This window comes from Urocampus carinirostris, chromosome 2, assembly GCF_059441175.1.
Source record: "Urocampus carinirostris isolate Australia breed hairy pipefish chromosome 2, RoL_Ucar_1.0, whole genome shotgun sequence".
NCBI lineage: Eukaryota > Metazoa > Chordata > Actinopteri > Syngnathiformes > Syngnathidae > Urocampus > Urocampus carinirostris.
In genome coordinates this window covers 29,955,732-29,969,166 of record NC_142350.1, presented here as the reverse complement: position 1 = coordinate 29,969,166, position 13,435 = coordinate 29,955,732, and the positions used below count along the sequence as shown (strand labels likewise).

Below are 13,435 nucleotides of genomic sequence, written 5' to 3'. Positions count from 1 at the left end.
CTCAGAGACAGTTAAGCAAGAAAAGGTTTTTCAATGTTAAGCACGTAGAGTAAGCCCATTAATTAGAAAAATGGTGCACGCATAAACAAATTGGACCGTGTGTGCGTTTGTCTTACTGCGTTGAAGAGATTTTGTGCCAGACAGACTTGAGAAGCGCAATTATCAAAATAAAGTTTCGGCTGCACGGGCAAAATCGGGAAAAAAAACTTTAAAGTGCTATTATAAAAGCCAAAAAATTGCATGGTTATTAATTGCCAAGTCAAAGTTGAGGGTTCTTATGTGTGTATTTTCATCAATCATTAGGTATTCAACTTCCCCAAGTCTTAGGTGTAACCCAGCCAGGGCGAAAACCTGCGACCTCCAAGTCTCAGGGCGGGTGCCCAACCTTGAGGCCACAAAGCAGGCCAATCATCAAAGTCAAAATTAAATTTTAAAGGGACAGTGTGTAATATTTGACTACTAGATGTTGCAGTATTGTGTAGTACGGGGATCAGCAACCTGTGGGTCTAGAGCAGGGGGCATGAACTGTTTCGACTCTAAGAGCCATAATAGCAAAATATTTTTATTTTTTTTATTTTTTTAAAGAGAGCCATACCATATATTTTAGAAAATTTCAGCGAAACCGCCATCTGCTCTCCGGACAAAATCAAAATTTTCAGCACATTTTATTTCACTGTGTGAGGTAAGATGCTTTGATAATATGTGAGAAATAAGAATAATGCCAGAGTCTGTGTCCCACTTTAAACTCGTCTCCCTCTCCGAATTACTTAAGATTGTTGAGGCTCATTTTGACCTTCATTTTGTCCCTAAATAATTGGTCTTAATACAAGGTGCAAGCTGAGTTTTTTGTGTGAAAATGTCACAAAATACTACAAACAGGGATACTGACGTATTTACCTACAGTGCAGACGGCGCTGGGCAGAAAGAAGTGAACTGTGTGCATACCTCTGCCCACACCTACAGCTCACTCAATCAAATTATTCTGTGTGCTAGGCTGGCGTTTCTAGGTGTTTGCAGTTTTTCCGTGGGCTTTCTCACAAATTGTCTCAACAGTGAACCTAAGTGGACCTGTTTAATGAGCTTCCATGTAAAAAATGCCTTCGTTATGTACATCCAAATTGGAGCTGTAAGTGTGAAACCTTGTCTGTAAACTGTAGTGGGGAGTGTTTTGTTTACACAATATACTGAACCGAATAATTTATACTGTTAGCGTTATATCGGCTGTATGAGCACTAGACACAACACTGAGCTTATGAGAATTCGAATGCTATAGAAGAGATTAGGATTAGTCTAATTTTATTTGGAAGCCGTATGTACTCATGAAAAGAGCCATAGGTTACCGACCACTGCTGTAGAGCCGCATGCGGCTTTTTAGCGCTACTTAAGTGGCTCCAAGTAGCTTTGTCAAAAACCTTTTGAAATGAAAATGATGGGGGAGAGAAACATGATTTTTTTTAATATGATTTCTGTAGAAGGAAAAACAACACAAAACATTTTTTCATGTGTTCGAATGCTTTAAAAATATTTAAAGTAAATGTTTAACATCAAGTGACTAACTTTTATGTAATTTAAATAATTGAATTAATAATTAAAAGTATTTTTTTTATAAAAATGTTTACCCGAGTATGGGATCTTGTAGATTTAATATCTAATATAGAAAGGGGCTAGAGATTCTTTAAACTTCTGCAAACCTTGATAATTTCCAATGCTGCAGTTAACAGAGACATGCAATCACTGTGCCTTAAACAGCGTGTCAACGAATATTTTTAGTCAACATTGAGTTGGGAGTTTCCTCTGGTTGATAAATGGTATTCATCAAATCCAGATATAGTGGCGCTCGGCTTTGGCACCATCCAGTGGACATATTCAAAACAGAAGGTCTTTTTTTGATGCAAGGTGGTCATTTTTGTCTTGTGCTTCTCTTAGCCTTGTTTTGCAGGCCACATCAAATGATATCCGACATGAAAATCTAGGCCATGAGTTTGACACATGTGGGCTTATGTTATAAAAAAAAAAAATAATGCGTCCCTGCTGAGTTCTTTTCACTTTTGTCAATAATTATCTCTACTCAAAGTAGAAATGATAAGAAATAAACACGCACAAGGTTTGCCCGCAGTTCCCATATTAAAATTTGTGTTGGCTTCTGTGTACACGCATGCAAGCACAAAGATCCGACTGCTTTTCTGAGTTTTGTCCGACAAATAAGAGCGTAGCTCACAATTTGTTCAATCGGGTCTTTGCGAGTGGATTTTGTCACGCTACGAGGGGGGGAACGGAATGTGAATTTAACAAAAGGTCACGAGAAGATCTTGGAGATGTTTAAATGTGGCAGAAGTCGCCCTTTGTTGTGTTGGGCGTGCACATGCACAGTGCATGTGTGAGGGGTCACAGGCTCGTGTCAACAGGGGACCTCGGAGTGTTTTCAAAACTTCTTGTTTTGACTGTGGGCAGACCTCGATAAGGGTTTTTTATGAAATAAGTCAGGTCATTGTTAAAAGGAAAAAAAAATACATAGTGGAAATATCAAGATCAACTAAGATACACTACTCCACAGGCTAGCACTGTTTAAAACAATTTATTTAAAATGCTTTGAATGCGAGTGTGATTTTTTTTTAACATTGTCTTGAAATTTACTGTTAACAGGACGCAAAAGTATTCATAGGCCACATTAAAAAAAGGACTATATATCAGGCGACTAGAAGTAGGTGCCCAACTGACCTTAAAGGTTCAGGGATCCAACCAAGAAGTATAACACATTTAAACATGAAAATATTTTTCCCCAGTGTAAATAATTGTTTTGTGTTTAGAAACATCAGTGACAAGATTGGATAGACTGAAAAATTAAATTGTGAGAGACAGAAATGGAGTAGTCGTGGAACTGAGCAAGCGTGTTGATAAGAGAGTACTTGGTTGTATTGGACACATGGAGAGGATGGATGAGGAGCGAATGTTGAAGAGGATCTACAGAGCAGAAGTCAAAGGAAGGAGACCAAGAGGAAGGCCCCGATTGACGTGGATGGATGGTGTTATGAGTGCACTGCAGGAAAGAGGTCTAAATATAATGGAAGCTAGAGCTCTTGTTGGTGATAGAAAGGAGTGGAGAGGTGTTGTTAAAGGATAGTGGGATTGTGGACGCGTTCTTAAGGATGGGCTCGGCACCCGTATGATGCGGCAGGGGTAAACCAGTAAAAGCTGTCGGGCCCTGCTGTTGAACAAAAGAGTGTGATGTGTCACCCTGACCTGAGTGACATGGCCGCTTTCTGGTGTCCCATTTCATCTGGAGGGACGAAAGCATGACCAACTTGGGTGCCGAGGTGCCTAACTTGTTTGGGTGTTTGGGCAATTGGGTTGGCCATGGTCCAAAAAATTTTGTGTTTTTTTTTTTGCTATTTATTTCCCTTTTATTTTCTTTGTTATTGTATGTGTGTGTCTTGCTGTCGGTCACCCCTCTTGAGGGATATGACCAAGGTAGATAAGATAGATAGTGCTGGTTTAAGATCAGGTAATTGTGTAATTTTGTAACTGTAATCCTGTGCAGTCCTTTGAGACATTTTTGTGATTAAGGGCTATATAAATAAATTTGACTTGACTTGTCTAGAAAAGATTATAATATGTAGGATAAGTTACTAATGTACGCTATATGATAAAGAGTAAAATTTAATAACAAAGATTAAAATGTGGAAGTGACATTCTTCTATTGATCCGGCCAGCCTGAGACCAAATTATGGATCTGGCCCCAGAGCCTTAATGAGTTTGACATCCCTGAGCTAAAGTATCCAAACTTTGTCTCTTGATGGCCCATTTACCCTACAACTTCAAGTGTGTTTAATTCCCTCTACCAGCTTATGGCAAAACCAGAACTGCCCAAGACATTTCATTGCACATTGTTAATTAATAGTTGAGAGGAATTTTAGTTAATTGCACTTCTTGTTGGCGCTCTCATGGATGTGAATACCGGTCAACAATATTGAAAGAGTTCAAGGATCATTGCAAAGTAAGTTTTATGAACAAATACAGTATAAAAATGTTGGACTAGTTACTCCTGACACATAATTCAGATTTTAAAGTACATGCATTTCTTATTAATGTCCTTGACAGTTAAGTAATGGCTGCAGGATATTATATAACAAATGCTTCATGTGTGTTGTGGGAAAGGGAAATCACAAGAGAATGTGGATCTTTTACAATTAGTATGAGCAAAATTTGAAAACAAAATGCACTGAATTGCCCATTTCCAAGCCAACAACATTGCAAATTCCAAGCAAACAACCCATTGTGTTCAAAATTCGAGGTTCATACCATGTTTCTTGGTATCATGTGAGGTGAGCTGAAACAAAAAAGGTAACGCATGCAGATACAGACCAATGCATCTTCCAAAAAGATCAAAATCCTCATTTTAAGAATGGAAAAAGCAGTCATGCTTTATTTGACTTTGCTGGATGACTTGTGAAAAGCTGTGTTTTTCTACCCCCTAAAAATGCTCAGACAGTCAACCATCAACAACAATCAGCTTACTGAAAACACAATTATCCAAGCCTCACCGCTCCTGTCGACTCACTATTAAGGATGAGAAAAAAAAAATCAAGACTCATGGTTGGTAGAGAGAGATCGAGCACTGACAAATCTGTCACTTAAAAAGTGAGGAGGACCAATCCAATAGAAAAACATATAAATACCTACAATTATATGCCATATAAAGAAATGAACACATAAATAAACTAGGATGGCTGTGCGACATTTGAGCTTTACCCACGATACATTAAACTATTTATGGGTGGCAAACCAAAATTGCCAAGTCAGCTTTTTGGGCAGTACAAACAATGTATTTATATATTTATGCATTGTGTCATTTACTTATTTTGTTATTTATTTTGTCATTTATTTTGTCGTGTATATTGTCATGTGTGTTTAGTCGCATATTCGTCATGTATTTTCTCATGTATTGTCAAATGCATTTTGTCATCTACTCATTCTCATGCATTTTTTTTCGTGTATTTTGTAGTAACAAAATGTTATTCAAATGAGGGGGCAGGTCAAACTGGCTGATCTTTTCACCCAGAGCCAATCCGTTCATCAGTGATTAACCAATAAGTGGTAAGCTCTGTCAACTGGGCTGACTCCTCATTTGAATAACATTTTGTTGTGACAATATACACAACAAAATAAATGACACAATACAGGACAAAATAAAATACATGTCAAAATAAATGACAATTTATAAATTAAACAAATTGCATTTATATCATATGTTTAGGTTTATCTATTGTTATTATAGTTTATTTGAATGGAATATATTTGCAGTGATAAAATTAATGTTTGGGAAGTATACCTATATATATATATATATATATATATATATATATATATATATATATATATATATATATATATATATATATATATATATTAATCTTTCACCAGCAGTCAGTTAGGTTGCCCTAGATGTATAAAAAAAAAAAATGCAACAACAAAAGCTTATTAGAAACTTTCGTATTGTTGACTCTGCAGCAAGGCTTTGATGCTAGATCCTTAGCTTGGCCTTTTGGCCGAGAGTAGTTGTTGAACTGAGTACTTTATACTTAATGCTAGGACCTTAGCTTAGCCTTCATGATCTTTGATTTTTGCATTTCGGAGATGGAATAAGAGCTTGCTCTGTCCACTCCACGCATCGGCCCGGTATTGCAGTACCTCCGGGAACGGTGCATTTGCTTTAGGGCTAGGACCTTAGCTTGGCCTTTTGGCTGAGAGTAAGTGTCCCGGCTCCTAGGCTTTGTAGCGTATTATGAACTGACCGATAACGGATAATGGATAATGAATAACGAAGATAGAACAATAACCCTTAAAAAAACCCCTTTGTTTTCTCCTGGTATTCTTTGCTTCTTGAAATTAATATTTTCCTAACAAAATATATGTCGACCAATACATGTTTGGGCTATTTGTACCCCAATTTTTGTCTCCATCTGGACTCATTCTTACTCTTTGTGTTTTCCATTTAAATGTGCAATGTACCCTGCCAAAAAGGGAAATGGCACCCAAAATTGGTTTTGCGTCTCAACGCAGGTGATGCTCTGATGGTGCACAACCATTGTAGTTTATTTCTGCTTTTATTACTACATATGGCAAGTTCAGTCCTCCATAGAAAATTGGAAGTGCTGATGTCAAATTAACACCTTCAAAACTTTCAGCTCACTGGGGAAACGTCAACACTTGTAGGGCGGAAACTAGAGTATTCAAATATTCGGAGATGTGTCGTGCGAACGTGCTCATGTGAAGTTCGCTTCCCCTCCGACACGCTGGCGTTAATTCGGTTACCCGGGAGGGTTCTGTCGCGTAATGTCTTGTAATGACGCACAATCTCATTTTGTCCAAGGAGACACATCAATCTTCTGGATTTACAGCAGGGAGCGCCGGGCCTCCTGGTCTCCTGGTGATTGAGCGGGAGTAGAGTGGTTTTGTGTGCCCAAGCTCATACGTTTGTGTGTGTGTCTAACATGCATTTGTGTGTTTGTGTGTTAAACAGTGGGAAAGAGGGAAATGGAATAATATGTTCAGACCAGTGGAGCTGAAAACTACCCATACATTGGTTTGATAAACATCAGGAAGACCGCTGCGGTGCACTGCCAAGGGAGGGGGGAGGTGTGTGACACAATCTACCGTATTTTCTGCACTATAAGGTTCACTGGATTAGACTGTGCAGCTCCAAAAAAATGCCGCCTGGAATAAAAACAACGTACTGCCTTAGTGATAATAAGGCAATACGTTTTATAAAAATGATGTACAGCTACAATAAGGCAGGATTTTTTTTTAACAAATTTAGTAAAATGAAAATGAAAAAGAACAAAATGTAGAATATGTTTTCAAGTTACCATAAATAAATGGGTTTTATGTCGTCACACTATTTTTTTTGTCACGATACCATATTGTTGTTGTTATTATTTGGCCAAACCACAATAATAATATTAAATTGGTTTTATCACAAAATATTCACTATTTTTAGTTTTTTAAGTTTTTTTAAGTTTCTGATGTTATTATTGGGCGAAAATACTGTCAGAAATTAAACAGGTCTATGGTAGAGAAAAGGTTGAGAACTACTAAAATACAGTATTGTATCGCTGACTCGTCAAGTCTTCACAAAGCACACACGATTCTGAACTGAATGAAGAGAAAGGCATTTTGGGGTGTAATTTGGTCACCCGCAAAGATACAAACGCAAAACGTTATAATTCAAGTTAATAATTTAGATCTAATTAATGCAACCTATGATTATCCATAGATTTGAATGTACCTATTTACTCCTTGTCTTGTTCATTTGTCGACACGATCATTTTTTCGTAGTCGTTAAAACATTTCTACATTATTCTATATGGTGTTCTAATTTTCTGTTGGGAGGCCTCGAATCTTATCAAACAACCAGCATGTTTCAGTCTGGACAAAAGACTTGTGAATTTTACACTAACTTCTTTGCTCCGCCCCTTTGGTATATGAATGATTGTACCATTTTGAAAGCATACTTGTGAAATCACCTCAGCCTTGTTATGTATTCAAAGCCCAGAACATTCCGTTTTATTTATCTGTGTTATTGGAATCATAACCTCAAACTGCTACCTCCAGCACTTGTTCTTACTCATCCCGTCTTGTGACCCGATGTTGATTCGGACGCGTGGAGGAAGAAAAAGTCTGTCCGCTTTCAACCTCTTTAATATTGTGTAACTTGTTATTATGATTGCTCTAAGAAGAATAAAATATATCAGAAATGCTGAACTTCACTTTATTATATTACAGAGTCATGTCAAGGGCAAGAAATGCTTTTGCTGCACATCAGGTCAAAGTGCAATTGTTTCAACCATCTCTTTTTCTAAGGTAATTTTAGCTCGGCCAAACAGAACATAAGTGTTGTGGCTGCGGTTTTAGTGAGGAGTTCCAACCATGAGCATCCGAAGCTAACGGTTCATTGTTTTTCCTCAGCACGTCCGTGTTGTGACCCTAAATGTACCTTCCTTTCAAACTGTTAACATTACACCTTGGTTACAATGTCAACACAATACTATGTTAAGGTCAGCAGCGAGGTTGATAAGATTATTATTGTACTTTGTCGACCCAAAGAGTGGTCGGAGAAGTCGTGGCAGACAAAAGGAAATCACTGGAAACACACTTGTGGGACTTAACACAAATAAACACAGTTATTCCACTCAGTGTTGCACATAAACACTTTCACGGCAAATCCATTTGTTTTGTCTTAACTGCTAACAGATGCCAGTGTATATTTTGGCCTTGTAATTAATAGAATTATTTGGGAAGTTGTCAAAAGAGGTTCATTCTTGTCAACTTATGGGTTATGCTATAGATGAATTTCCATTATATAAAAATGAGTACTACAATGTACATATGGAGTATTTTTAATTCTTAAAATTGACGACTTATTGATTGATCTACTATCAGTTGAGTGAAAATAAAGCATATCAGCGACTTTTCACCTACACACCACAAACTACTGAATTGCATATGTAATGTTCAGATCTGCCAAACATTGAACATCATTTCCAGAATGGACCGAATTTGTAGATGTTTAAAATGTTTTGGAGTAACATTTAGGAGCAGCATTTTTAAGTTGAAAATGGTTCTTAGAGAGAAACAAACACACATTAAACATGCTGGTAATCATACACAGAAGATGGAAAAAATGCACCATAAATAACCAAGGAACAATCAACATTGTCACTACAAAAACGATAATCGTTTGCTTGTTCTGTAACCTTCATAGAAAATGCATACTTTGTAATTTTCTATAAACTGGCAAAGTAAACTATGGAATATTACTAGTATTTGGAACCACTCAATATTGGTCAGTTAACATGTCAGGGGCTTGAAGAATTAGTATTAAATATAAACTGTGATGTGAAATAGCAAAGTCAATGATTAAACAAATGTAATGTTTTGAACGTCTCATTTGGAGTTACATAGTTATGGAGTTACAAGATTTTTAAGATATCCGTTCGCTTTCCCTGTGGTTAATCTATCCATCCATTATCTGCACCGCTTATCCTCAGTAGGGTAGCAGGGGTGCTGGAGACCATCCCAGCTATCTTCAGGCAGTGAACAGGGGACACCCTGAACTGGTTGCCAGCCAGTTACAGGGCACACAGAGACGGACAACTCACTCGCTCATTCACACCTAGGGACAATTCGGACCGGCCAATTAACATGACATGCATGTTTTTGGAATGTGGGAGGAAACCGGAGTGGCCGGAGGAAACCCGCGCAAGCACGGGGAGAACATGCAAACTCCACACATGAGGTTCGATCTCATGACCCTTGGGGTTAATCTAACAATAATAAAAAAAAGATTTGCAGTTTTTGTGGCTAAAGCTGATCCCTAAAATGTCAGTTTTCTGTTCGGTTTTAGAACAATATGATTGAATTGAACACATTTTAGTGTGTTTGATGCAATGATTGAAAAAATAATATAACAGCTAATCAAATATGTATAACCCTATCTCCAAAGCCTTCATAGGAAAAAAAAAAGTGTTTTACTTCCTTAAAAATATGTATAAATTTAGACTCATGAATTAAGCTTTCAAATGTTATCACTCAAAGAGATATTCTAAAACAAAAGATATTGGCTGCTGAGCAACTAAATGAGAAAAAAAAAAATCTTAACAGCTAGTCTTACCTGTGCTATTGGTTTGAAGAAGATGAAAAAAGACACTAGCATTAAAACGGCAATGTGAGAGATCATAACCACCAAGAACATAACTAAATAGAGAGAAGGGAAAGGGCACATAATGAAATGAAATGAGCTGTAACTGTGGAACAAATCGCTTTTTTTTCAAGGCCTGGAGTCCAAAAGCAATGGTTCACACAAACAAACAGCAGCACACAACACACCGAAATTTAATGACCCATTCTGACTGAGTGGCTGTAAATTCCTGGTTTATGATGCTAAAGCATCCCGATTCAGCAAGCTCACAAAGAGACTTTTTGTTGCTACCGAACACACACATACACATTCACACACACGGATAAACACTGGAAGAGTAAGAAGGGACCCTTGGAGTCCCCTTGGGCCAGACTCATACACTTAGACATACAAAAAGCACCAGCTTGGCTAATAGCATCAAGTGTGTTCTAAAACTGGGACACAAAACAGAACATTAGTGAGACAAGTGCAGTCTACTCCTCCCCCCCACTTCTCACAGGCTATTTGAGCAACAAACTCTGCCCTCGAGCATAACTGTTTGCAGGAAGGAGCTATGATGAGAACAACATGAGAAACAACGCTTAGCTCTATTTTAAAATGAAATGCCAGCAATGAGAACATGATACAATTTGGAGAATATGGATTTGCAGCTATGACAACAAGCAAACGAGACAAATAGGCGATTTTATGTTTGGAGCAACATTCCATGTCCGCATTTTTCCGTTACCCTGATTTTTCTCTAATATCTGCAAAATGTTTGTAAAAAAAAAATAGGTTTATAATTCCCTTTAAGCATTTTCAATCATTTTAACCAAAATAAAATGCACTTCAAATATTATTTTGTATTTTAGATAAAGTTTTGGTGACACACATGCTCAATTTTATTGTGTTTGCAGTGCAATTTTTACCATCCTCGAGGGGTGTAGGCCATAAAATTTTAAAATTTTGTTTGTTTTTTCTTTAATAATTTGACAAACTAATATAGGCTTTATTTCATTATGCAGTTAAATGTTTATATTTTTACTTGCTATTTTGTTCATATTGTACATACCCAATGACCTTGTTAGAATGTGCTCATTTTCCCCCCCAAAAAAGACAATTCCAGAAAAGCCATTTAAGGAATTAAATTCATTTCATTTTGTTTCACCAAATTGAATTTGTTTGTACCTTCCTTTTCAATGAATTTTACGAACTCATTCAGTGCCAAGGACTGCAAAGGATATTATTGGCATAAACTCTTTCTCTTCATATAAATTTGCATTTGCTGTAAATATTAAACTAGCTAGATGTACTTATATTTGCATGTATCACAATGACTAACGTCAACTAGATTATATTTGATGTTATGTTAACATTTTATGAGGTGAAGTTTTTTGTTGTTGTTTTGGGACCCAAAATACCGTAAGTTGACTCAAGCAAATGCTTAATGGACCAGAAACAAATCTCCTAATGCTTCTTTTATAAAGTGCCCAGGGCATGAGTGTCAGCCAGACTATATGGATTTTTTAACCCCCCCCCATGTGAGTATAAAACTAATTTAGTCAACAAAAGGGGTGACAGTGAGGGACACTCATCCTATTTTGGGTTAATAAGTAGAAATTATATTGTTATGCAACATAATGGAAGCCATGTCCAGAATCAATTGAAACACGGAACTACATTTGTCTTAAGTTGCCTACAACCAGTGTTCCGCCTAAGCTGCGCGCATGCGCAATTGCGCACTGCTCGGACATTTTCGGCGCACAAGAAAATCTAGTTAGCGCACAAAAATGAGGGCTCAAAATTACTAATTAAGAAGCGAAAGTTACAGTGCATGAAGATAAAAATACACGGGTTCCCCTGACGTTGTGTCCTAAGGGCGGTATTTTGAAGTCGAACGAAGTTGAGTAAAGTTAGTAGAGTATGTCGAGAACCGGCTTCTTCGGCTCGGCTCACTAAAAGGAACCGTCTCTTTCGGGTCCTAAACGGCTCTTCAGGTTGTTTTTGCTTCTTTAATCCCAACATGACCAAATATTAAGTAAAATTATGCACAAAATGATTTAAAGGAAGGGGGGGAATAGAACAAAAAAGAAAAAAATACCAAAATGACAAAGTAGGGGAAAAGAGAAAAAAAGAAGGAAAAATTTAGAAAAAAAGCCAGAAAAAAGAAAAGAAAGAAATGTGGGAAAAAAGTAAATAGAGAACAAAAGGAAAAAAGTAACAGCTCGGAAAAAAATAAACACAATGAGATTTTTTCTTAAAGGAATTTAAAAAAAAGGTAGAAAAAAAACACGGAAAAAAAGAAGAAGTTTGTGTTGCATTCAAACAATTTCCAATTATATCAAGTGAATCTTGTTGCCAACAATGTACTTCCACTAAAAAGTGTGATTAAGTACAGTTCTGTATCTTACAACCGACTAAATAAGCCCCCAAAAATGTTAACATTATGCGACAAAATATATCAGGAAATAAAAAGAAATGGATATCTTGTGAAAGAATTGTAAGAACAAACAACGTTTGTAGGCCGTACAACCTTTGCAATAGTACATGAGTCAATTCATTCAAAAGAGAAAAATAATTTGCATTGCCGGAAACTCAGCAAAATGTAACTTGATGTCAAGTTTTGGACATGTTTGATAATTAATGATCTTGCCACACTTGGGATTATGGTTGCTCACTGTTGTTTCAAGCGCTGCTCACCGACTTTGTGTGAACGCTCAGACCCGTGGAAAATTAGAGGGAACATTGCCTACAAGTGTAAAAAATAGCACATTAATGCAGTTCTGAGGCTTGGTGTGCTTAAAGTATAGGTGACACGACTAGTTTAATTAGTGTAGACTCTACAGTAAAACACAAACGATTGCAATAGTAATAAATACATTACAGCTATTTTTTTCTCTGTAAAACACGTATTGCCTCGTCCTGATCTGTCAGCTCATTGCACCGCTAACATTATATATACAGGACTGACTCAAAAAAAATGTTGTGATAAACTCCTATATTTTTTGTAATGTATTTAAAAATCAAAAATGTCATATATCCTGGATCCAATTCAAATCAACTGATATAATGCAAGTCTTTTATTGTTTACATTTTCTGATTATGGCCAAAATGTGAATATCAAAATGTTAGAATATCATGAAAAAATAGGTGTATGTGTGTATATTATATATACATACATATAATCTGAAAAGTTGCCTGCCTGCCAGAAAGTTACCTGCCCATTTTTCACAACTTGATATGCAATAAGGCGACTACCGTATTTTCCGCACTATAGGGCGCACCGGGTTATAGGGCGCACCCCCAAAAAATAGCTTTTGGTCCTATATCTTCCATACATAAGGCGCACCGGATTATAAGGCGCTACAATGGGAACGTGGACAAAACAGTCAGATAGTTCAGTCAAACTTATTACCCCCTTAACATTCCGAAAGCTTGCAAAGAAGCAAATACGTGTCGTAGACAGGAGCGGATCCGGTGTCCGTACAATGTCACTCAAATGCATCGTTCCAAATATCATTCGGAAGGTTAAAGTCTTGGGATTCAAGAAAAGCCAACCATTCCTTAGTTTCTATTTTCTTTTCGCTCGCAACTTTACTGTGCATATGAAATGAAATGATCTGCATTTATATAGCGCTTTTCAAGTCAATGACTTCCCAAAGCGCTTTACAATGTGCTCCACATTTCCCAATAGCGGCCTTGCAGCCATGTAAGGCGCTAACCTGCTTATTGGGGGTATTAAGGGTTCAGTGTCTTACC

At 37.1% G+C, this 13,435-nt stretch overlaps 1 protein-coding gene and 1 non-coding gene across 3 annotated transcripts in view; one reads left to right on the top strand and one right to left on the bottom strand.

The window, feature by feature from the left end:
* Positions 1 to 13,435, bottom strand: part of cdkal1 (CDK5 regulatory subunit associated protein 1-like 1) — a 381,323-nt gene that overhangs the window by 233,302 nt on the left and 134,586 nt on the right. The window lies entirely within an intron of this gene.
* On the top strand, positions 5,526 to 5,710 carry LOC148371631 (U2 spliceosomal RNA). The gene has a single exon (XR_015849822.1). It is a non-coding gene; the product is annotated as a U2 spliceosomal RNA (small nuclear RNA).